Source organism: Symphalangus syndactylus, chromosome 6 (assembly GCF_028878055.3).
Source record: "Symphalangus syndactylus isolate Jambi chromosome 6, NHGRI_mSymSyn1-v2.1_pri, whole genome shotgun sequence".
Classification (NCBI taxonomy): domain Eukaryota; kingdom Metazoa; phylum Chordata; class Mammalia; order Primates; family Hylobatidae; genus Symphalangus; species Symphalangus syndactylus.
In genome coordinates, this window is record NC_072428.2 from 147017114 (window position 1) to 147025763 (window position 8650).

Here is an 8650-nt window from a genome sequence, read left to right on the forward strand (position 1 = left end):
TTCCTTCTGGGTTGGGGGGGCTTCTCTTATCCCTGGGCACTGTTGGGTCCCTGGGAGAAGCACAGGTGAGCAGAGGAGGGCTCCCCTGGGCTGGTGCGGCCGGCAGTTCTGCAGGGACCTCGCACCGGCTCCTTAATGTGGTTCGTGTGGCCTCCAGATTTACAGCTGAATTCTCTCCTCTGAGCATGTCACTGGCTGACCAGCACTCTACCAGGGGAACTGTTCTGGGAAAGGTGCCCGCTGGCCAGTGGAGTCGCCTCACATGTCCATGGTGTGTGGGGCTCTGACCGGTTCTGGGTGGGCATTCCCCTCTTCTCCTGGATACCGCCTGCGCTTCCGCTTAGGAGAATTAGGTGGGCTTTTTGGGCCATGGCTTCCTCATCCCTGTCGGTGCATGCATCTGTGTGTGTGTTTGTGTTTGTGCCCATGCACGTGTGTGCGCCTCATGTGTGCATTTGTGGGAGTGCAAATGTGTACGTGTGTGCGCCTCATGTATGCATTTGTGGGAGTGCAAATGTGCACGTGTGTGTGCCTCATGTGTGCATTTGTGGGAGTGCAAATGTGCACGTGTGTGTGTGTGCATGCAGTGGAGAGGGTGAATGTGTGTGGGGCTGGAAATTGATAATCTTTAAAAGATCTCCCAGACTTAAAATTCTTTTATTATGTAACATTTATTTTTATTTATTTATTTTGAGACAGGATTTCACTCACGTCACCCATGCTGGAGTGCGGTGGCACGTGCTCGGCTCACTGCAACCTCTGCCTACTGGGCTCAAGTGATTCTCCAGCCTCAGCCTCCTGAGTAGCTGGAATTACAGGCACACGCCACCACACCTGGGTAATTTTTGTATTTTTTGTAGAGATGGCTTTTCACCATGTTGGCCAGGCTGGTCTTTAACTCCTGGGCTTCAGTGATCCACCCACCTAGCCTCCCAAAGTGTTGGGATTACAGGCGTGAGCCACCGCACCCGGTCTATTATTATGTTAATTTAAGATAAGCAAATACTTGAGTGCCTCTGTACCAGCTCTGTTCTAGGAGCCAGGAGCCGCGCGCCCTTCTCCACCCGCTCCCACACTTTCTCCTTCTCTTAACTCCACCATTGCCTCCTCCCTCCCTTTGTTCTCCCTGCCAGCCCCAGGGACTTGAAGCACTTGGATTGTCGGGAACTGCCCGCCTCCAGCCACCGGCCAGTGGCCAGCACCCCGCACCCCGGGTTCGGCCCTCTGCCAGCGCGGGCTCAAGGCCCCATGCCCACGCAGCCAATCCTCACATGACGGTGACCAGAGGCGACTTGAGCTCAGGCACCTCGGCTGGCACGTACTCCACCCTCCAGGGCTCGGGGCACGACGGGCACCTCGGCTGGCACGTACTGCACCCGCCAGGGCTCGGGGCCTGAGGAGCAGACGGTGGCCCTGCGCAGGCGCTCTGCTTGCGGGAGGCTGCACTTTCAGTCATTATTTGGATTTCATTTTCCACATGAAAATATTTAGAGATCCAGCTCTTGGAAGCCAAGGAGAAACTGGGCTTTTAAGGTAAAGGAAGGCACGTTTGCGAGGTGATGCTCTGCAAGCAGAGCACCTTGCAACTGCTAAACCTCCAAATTTACCGGGAGAAGCTGGCACAGCCTTTGCCGTCGTTTGGAGAATGACTGAGTGCATTGCCGTTCGCTCAGGGCCACCGTGCACGTTTGTTTCTCTGATCACTAACAGCCCGCACGTTTCCAGCGTTTCCAGTTTCCAGTGTTGTATGGAGATTTCCACGTGTTTCAGTCGCTTATTAGCTTTTGTGGCTTCAGGGTGTGCCGTGGCGTCTGAGACACCCAGCCAGATCGTTCCGCAGTGGGCGGGGCATTGAACACCGGTCTGAAAACGTTCCAGCTCTTGCTTCACGTCATTTCTGAACACGTGAGGGATCTGAGTTTCTCTACGATAGCAGCTTCTATTGAGCGAAATGGTCAGAAAACCATTGCTCTATTTAACATTTTAGACAGTTGCAAGTTACTCCATTTACCATACATACTTTACAAGTTTCCAAAGAGTTAAAATACAGAAGGGGCCTTACTTCCAAATATGAAGTGTGTTGGTGCACCGGTTGTTTCAAATTCTTAACGTGTTTTCCACAATGACAACGTCATGAATGCTGTTGAGATTCCCAGGCCGGCTCCTAGAAACCCTTAATAGTAGAAAACAGTAGGGGGAAACACCCGTAATTAGACAGAACAGAATACAATATGATTTGTAAAAGTTATTTTGATCCCTGGTGATCAAATGAAAAACATGATCATGGGAGGCCATGGAAGGTGAACCGTTGATATTCCGAAGGGAAGCTGGGATCCGTCCAAGGCTTTCGAGATAAAAGGTGCTGTTTCATTAATATGTCTAGTTGCACGTCGAGATTTATGGCTTAACTTTGTTTTGTAAAAATTGAATATTAGCTTTATTCTTATGATTTTCAGAAGCAATCAGAGAAGTTTTTAATTTACAAGGAGGGGAAACAGGGAAACAGAGGGAGGGAGAGAGACAGGCATCTGCAGAGACTTCCCTGGAGAGCAGAGGCCAGAGGCAGAAGAGGGAGGGCGTGGAGTGGTTGCCGAGGACTTGCCCAGGAAACCCCTGTAAGAAGGAAGAGTTTTCTCAGCTGAGCATTGAGCCAGCTGTGTCAGGGGCAGCTTAGTTCACCATACTGGGTCCTCTCCTGAGCACAGGAAGACTGTACTGTCCCACCTTCTCTGGAGTCCGCTGGGGCCTCCTGTGTGACCTGTGTCCAGGCCTGGCCCTAAAACATCCCACCAGCCTCTCAGCCCTCTCTTCCCTCTGCAGCAGGAGCAAAGGCCATGTGGGGGAGATGATACATCACAACATGCAGGCAGCATGGGCCTGAGTCACCACGTGGAGACGAGCCTCAAGAGGACTCCACTTCCCAGTGGACGTTGCACGAGCAAGCAGGAAACCTCTTCTGTGAGCCCCTGAGGTTCAGGGGTTTTTTTTTTTTTAGTACCACAGCTAGTGTGACGTATCCTGACTAATGTCGACAGCACAGGGAGCCTCTGCCTGCCAGAGGAAGCGGTGAGGAAGAGATGGTGCGCCGTGCACTTCCTGTTGCTGTTTTAGGACAGCTTGGGTGAGTCCAGCATTAAAAATCAGAATGGGAAAAAGGAGAGGAAACCCGGAACTGTCTACATGGGAAAGCCAGGGTCTGCAGAGGGCTGTTTTTGGAGGGCACGTAGGGTCTGCAGAAGGCTGTTTTTGGAAGGCACGTAGCAGTTGGAGGTTTGCATTTCAGGATTTGCCTTATATTAAAATGCAATTTATTTGTTAATTCTATTTACTTATTTAACTCACATGAATTAACGCCTATTCTGTGTACCAGACAGTTTGTTCCAGGGAAGTGCTACTGAACCAGGTAAACCCAGCCCCCCCATCTTCAGGAGCAGAGGCTGCAAGGACAGGGAGACAATGAGGCAATGGCGTGCTGGGGGGAATCGTGCTAAAGTGAAAGCATCCTTTGATTATTTTTAAGTCATTTTAGGATCTTCAGGGCATCACAGTTTTGCCTGTGAGCCTCAATCGGTCTAATACAAAAATACAGACTGTGGTTAATCATCTGAGCTTTGAGATCATGTGAGATTGTAATCCTGCCATGGTTCTGCCACTTACTGCTGGTGAAGGAAAAATCAATCTTTCCAAACAGCTTGCAAGACAGAAATCATGCTTTCTACCTCCCAAAGCTGCTGTGGGCATGAAACAGCCCACATGCATGAGGTGCCCAGCATAGTGCCTGGAAATCACACACAATCACAGAATCATGGGGCCAGAGGAGGCCCTTGAAGTTTTATCTGATTTACTCCTCCCATGAGATGCTTCAATTCTCCAACTTCTCCTCAATGGCACCTATCAAGAAATGGGTTCTCCCTCTCTTGTTCTCTTGTGCTCTCTCTCTCTTTCTCAAGCTCTTTTAGTACTTAGAGTTACGCCACTTTATTTGAAGTTTAACAGGGTAAATCTTAGAGACCATCCAAGTCCAACACACTTATTTTATTTTTTTTTCTGAGATGGAGTTTTGCTCTTGTTGCCCAGGCTGGAGTGCAATGGCATGATCTCAGCACACTGCAACCTCTGCCTCCCAGGCTCAAGTGATTCTTTTGCCTCAGCCTCCTGAGTAGCTGGGATTACAGGCATGCACCACCATGTCTGCCTAATTTTGTGTTTTTAGTAGAGACGGGTTTTCTCCATGTTGGTCAGGCTGGTCTTGAACTCCCGATCTCAGGTCATCTGCCCCCCTTTGGCCTCCCAAAGTGCTGGGATTACAGGCATGAGCCACCGCGCCTGGTCCCAACACCCTTATTTTAATGCTGTTAATGTCACTGGATTTCATTTTTGGCCCAGCATTTGCTCTCTCTTGTTGAATGTGCCACCTGCAATGGAGAAGAATGTGTATTCTCCAGGTAGTGGGTGCGGTGTTCATTATTTGGGTCAAGGTGATGGATAGTGTTGTTCAGATATTTGTCTTTACTGATATTTTTGTTGAGGGATGTTGAAGTCCCTAATTAAGATTATGGAATCATTTATTTCTCCCTTTAACTCTGTAGATGTTTGCGTCATGTGTTTAGAAGCTGTGTCAACTCTACGACTGTCACATTTTTCTGAAGAACCATCCCTTCAGCATTATGAAGCGTCCCTCTTTATTTCTAATAATACTCTTTGTCTAAATGTCTATTTTATCTGATATTAACAGAGCTTCTCTAGTATTCATATGCTTACTGTTTGCATATTTTCTTTTCCTTTCATTTACTTTCAATCAATATGTCCTCATATTTAAAGGGAAACTCTAAGAACACTAGAATCTAATTAGACAAAAAATAAAGCAAATCTCTTAGAGATAGTATATAGTTGAATCTTGCTTTCAAAAACTGTCTGACAATCTGCCTAATTAGAGTGTTTATTCTAGTCATATTTAATGTAGGTGTTGATATGGTTGGATTTAGGCCTATTTTTTTGGGAGGCAGGGGACAGAGTCTCACTCTGCCACCCAGGCTGAGTACAGTGGCATGATCATGGCTCACTGCAGGCTCAGCCTCCCAGGGTCAAGCAATCCTCCCATCTCCGCCGCCCAAGTAGCTGGACTACTGGCACGTGCCACCACACTCAGCTAAGCATCTTTTTTTGTTTTCTGTTTGTTTCCTCTATTTTCCTTCTCTGTTCCTCCTATTCTGCCTTCATTTGAATTATGTTAATATTTTTTAGAATTCCATTGTAATGGATTTATTGACTTTTTAGCTACATATGCTCTTTGCATTTTTAGGTGGCTGCTCATGGAATTCCAGTGTACATCCTTAGAGTTTTCTTAGGGTTAATATTGTAACATTTTATGTGCATTTGTAAACCTTGCAGCAAAATAAGTCCATCTGCTTCCCCTTCCTCCGTTTTTTAACGCTATATTGCCATAGGTATTACATCCACGTACTTTATAAGCCTCACAAGAAAATGTTTTACTTTTTGCTTTGAACAGTCATATGTATCTTAAAGAAATTAAGGGGAAAATTAGTCTTTTGTATTTATCCAGCTATTTACAATTTCAGATTTCTTCATTCTTTCCCAAAGTTGCAAGTTTCCATCTGGTATTATTTCTCTTTAGTCTCAAAAATCTCCTTTAGCATTTCTTGTAGTCCAGATCTGTTGGCAATAGCCTTCTTTTATCTGAAAATGTTTTACTTTTACATTTATCTTCAAAAGACGTTTTTTACTGGTTGTAGAAGTTTGTGTGACTTTTTTTTTCTTTTAGCTTGTTTGAGTTGTTGTTCCACCATATTCTGGCTTCCATAGTTTCTGATGAGATGTCAGTAGTACCTGGAGTTGCTACTTCTCTCTATATAGTGTGTCATTTTTCATTTGTTGTGTTCCAGATTTTTTTGGCTTGTTTTTCTTTGTATTTATTGAGCTTGAGGCTTATGGAGCTTCTTAAAGTCGTAAAATTATGTCTTTCACCAAATTTGGGCATTTTTGGACAATTATATCTTCAAATATTTTTTGCCCCCTTCTCTCCTCTTTTTATGGGACTCCAGTTTCATGGATGTTTAACATTTGATGTGGTCTTTCAAGTTCCTGAGGTTCTTGTTAGTTATCTATTGCTGCATAACAAATTACCCCCCAAATAGTTGGGGGTTAAACAACAATCATAATTTATTACCTGTCTGTGGTTTCTGTGGGCCAGAATCCACACAGGGCACTGTGAGGACAGATTGTCTCTCCTGGGATGCCTGGCGTTTCAGCTGGAAGGCTGAAGCCTGAAGGTTGGAGTCATCTGAAGGCGCTCTCACCGACACATCTGGCAAGTGGGGGACTGAGGGCCCAGTGTGGCTGTTGGCCAAACACCCATGTGTGGGCTCTCCATGTGGCCGGGACTGCCTCACAACATAGTGGCTGGGTTTGAAGGGCAAGCATGGGGGTTGGAGGCAGAAGTCACGTTGCCTGGGGCGACCTGGCCTGGGAGTCCCCCAGTGTCACTTCCCCTGTCTCCTTTCGGTTGGGAAAGTTTCAGGGGTCTGCCCAGCTAGAGTCCGCCCAGAGTCTGCCTAACTGGAGACTCTGGATTTTGCTCTATCCCTGTTTGTTTGTTCATTTGTTTGTTTAACCTGATCGATCTCAAACTGCCAACTGTTTATTGGGTGGCGGCTCAAATCTCAGAACCATTTTTAAATTCTCCACTGGTGTGCTTTGTGTCTTCCTTGTGCATGCATGTTTCAGGAGCTAGCCAGAGATCTGGGCAGAGTTCATGGCTGTCTCTCCCTTTCTCTCTCTCAAAATTCTCCTCCTCCTTTCCAGAGTCTGTGTTTTCCCTGAACTCTGGCATCCGGTCTTCAGGCAAGGACAACTTCTATTATGGTTTAGCTGCCCCTACAGCACCAACTACAATACACCCGTAGGATAAATCCATAGAAATGAGAAACTCGTTCTGTGTTACCACCTAAGATCGACACTTTAGCAAATTTCACTTATAAAATACAGTATTATAAACTATAGGCACCATGGTGGACATGAGGTCTCCAGCACTTATTCCCCCTGCGTAACTGGAACTTCGCACCCTTTGACCAACACCACCTCAGCTTTCCCACCCCCAGCTCCTGGCTGCCACCACCCTGCTCTCTGCTCTTATAAGTGGCACTATTTTAGATTCCACAGATAAGTGAGATACTGTGGTATTTGTCCTCTGTGATCAGCTTATTTCACTTAGCATGACATCCTTCAGGTTCATCCGTGTTGTTGCAAATGGCAGGATTTCCTTCTTTTGAAAGACGGAGTAAAATTCCACTGGGGATAGGTACACACCACATCCTCTTTACCCGTTTGTCTGTCCATGGATATTAGGCTGTTTCCATATCCTGGCTATTGTGAATAATATGCCGGTGAACACGGGAGTGGAGGCATCTCTTTGAGATTTGGATTTCATTTTCTTTGGGTATATCCCCAGCAGTGGGATTGCTGGATCATATGGTGGCTGTGTTTTTAATTTTTTGAGGCATCTCCATACTGTTCTCCATAATGGCTGTACCAATTTACATTCCCACTAATAGTTCTAAAGCTTCCCTCTTCTTGACACCCTCCATTCCTCATGGTTTTGTGTAAATGCGCAGGTCTCACCTCCACAATTGGTTTGTAATCCCGAGAGCAGAGCTGCTGTCCTCACGCCTGCTGATCCTGTAGGGTGTGGTGGCTCTGTCCATCCAAGGACCAGCCCTGTTCATTGTCTAACACAGCACTAGAAGCTGTGCACACTGACTTTCCCTACAAGAGCAGTGACCAGAGAAAGTTTAATTTATTCCAGGCAGAAATATGGCAAGTATTTTTTTTTTTAACTAATCAAACAGATTACTTATCAGATGGCATGGGTTAAAAATTACTCAGTCTAAAAATGTCTGGTGAACAAGCGCTTAATTTTAGCAAACAATTCTAAATTGAGTACTTATGAAAAGCAATTTTTTTGTTCCCCAAACCCAAAAGACAACCTCCCTCCTTTAGATAAAAAGGGAAATTGCTTATGTGGGTAATTATTTCTGGAGCTGACCACTTACTGGTGTGGAAAGTCATTACAGACACCCGCTGCTTGTTTCCTGGGGATGAGGCTGGCCCTGGTGGGCTGGGAGGAGGTTCTGGGGCCTTTCATCATCAGGGCCTGTGAGCACCGCAGGGACTGCCTGGGCGGGGGGCAAGGCAGGTGCAGAGACCAGGATGCTATTAAGGAGCCCCAGGGGTCCCGATGGTGCATGGGCTGGTCTTAAATTATGAGATTTGTGTGTGTGTGTGTGTGTGTGTGTGTGTGTGTGTCTGTGTGAGACAGAGAGAGAGAGAGAGAGACGTGGCTACAGAGACAGGCAGAGAGGGGGAGCCATTAAATGCCACAGAAAGGCATGGCCAAGCGAGAGCTGCTGTGTAGCCCAGCAGAGCCCTTGCTGCTCTTTCTAGAATGGCTGTTTCACAGGCAGCTTTGTGAGTCCTGCTCAGGGCCAGTGTGGACCTCAGGGGTCTGCCCTGGGAGGCCCTGATCACCACCTTGTAAGACCCATGTCCTCGGGCTCCTGCCCAGGCCCACACCTCCTGCGCCCCATGTGCGCACTGCTCTGTCCTCCTGGGAAGGTGGGAAACCCAGCGTGGT

At 47.0% G+C, this 8650-nt stretch overlaps 1 long non-coding RNA gene across 1 annotated transcript; it reads left to right on the forward strand.

Moving 5' to 3' along the window:
* The first annotated feature begins 2093 nt into the window (after nucleotides 1-2093).
* Nucleotides 2094-3925, forward strand: LOC134736972 (uncharacterized). The gene is made up of 3 exons (XR_010121480.1): nucleotides 2094-2359; nucleotides 2821-3121; nucleotides 3371-3925. It is a non-coding gene; the product is annotated as an uncharacterized lncRNA (long non-coding RNA).
* The last annotated feature ends 4725 nt before the right edge of the window (nucleotides 3926-8650 follow it).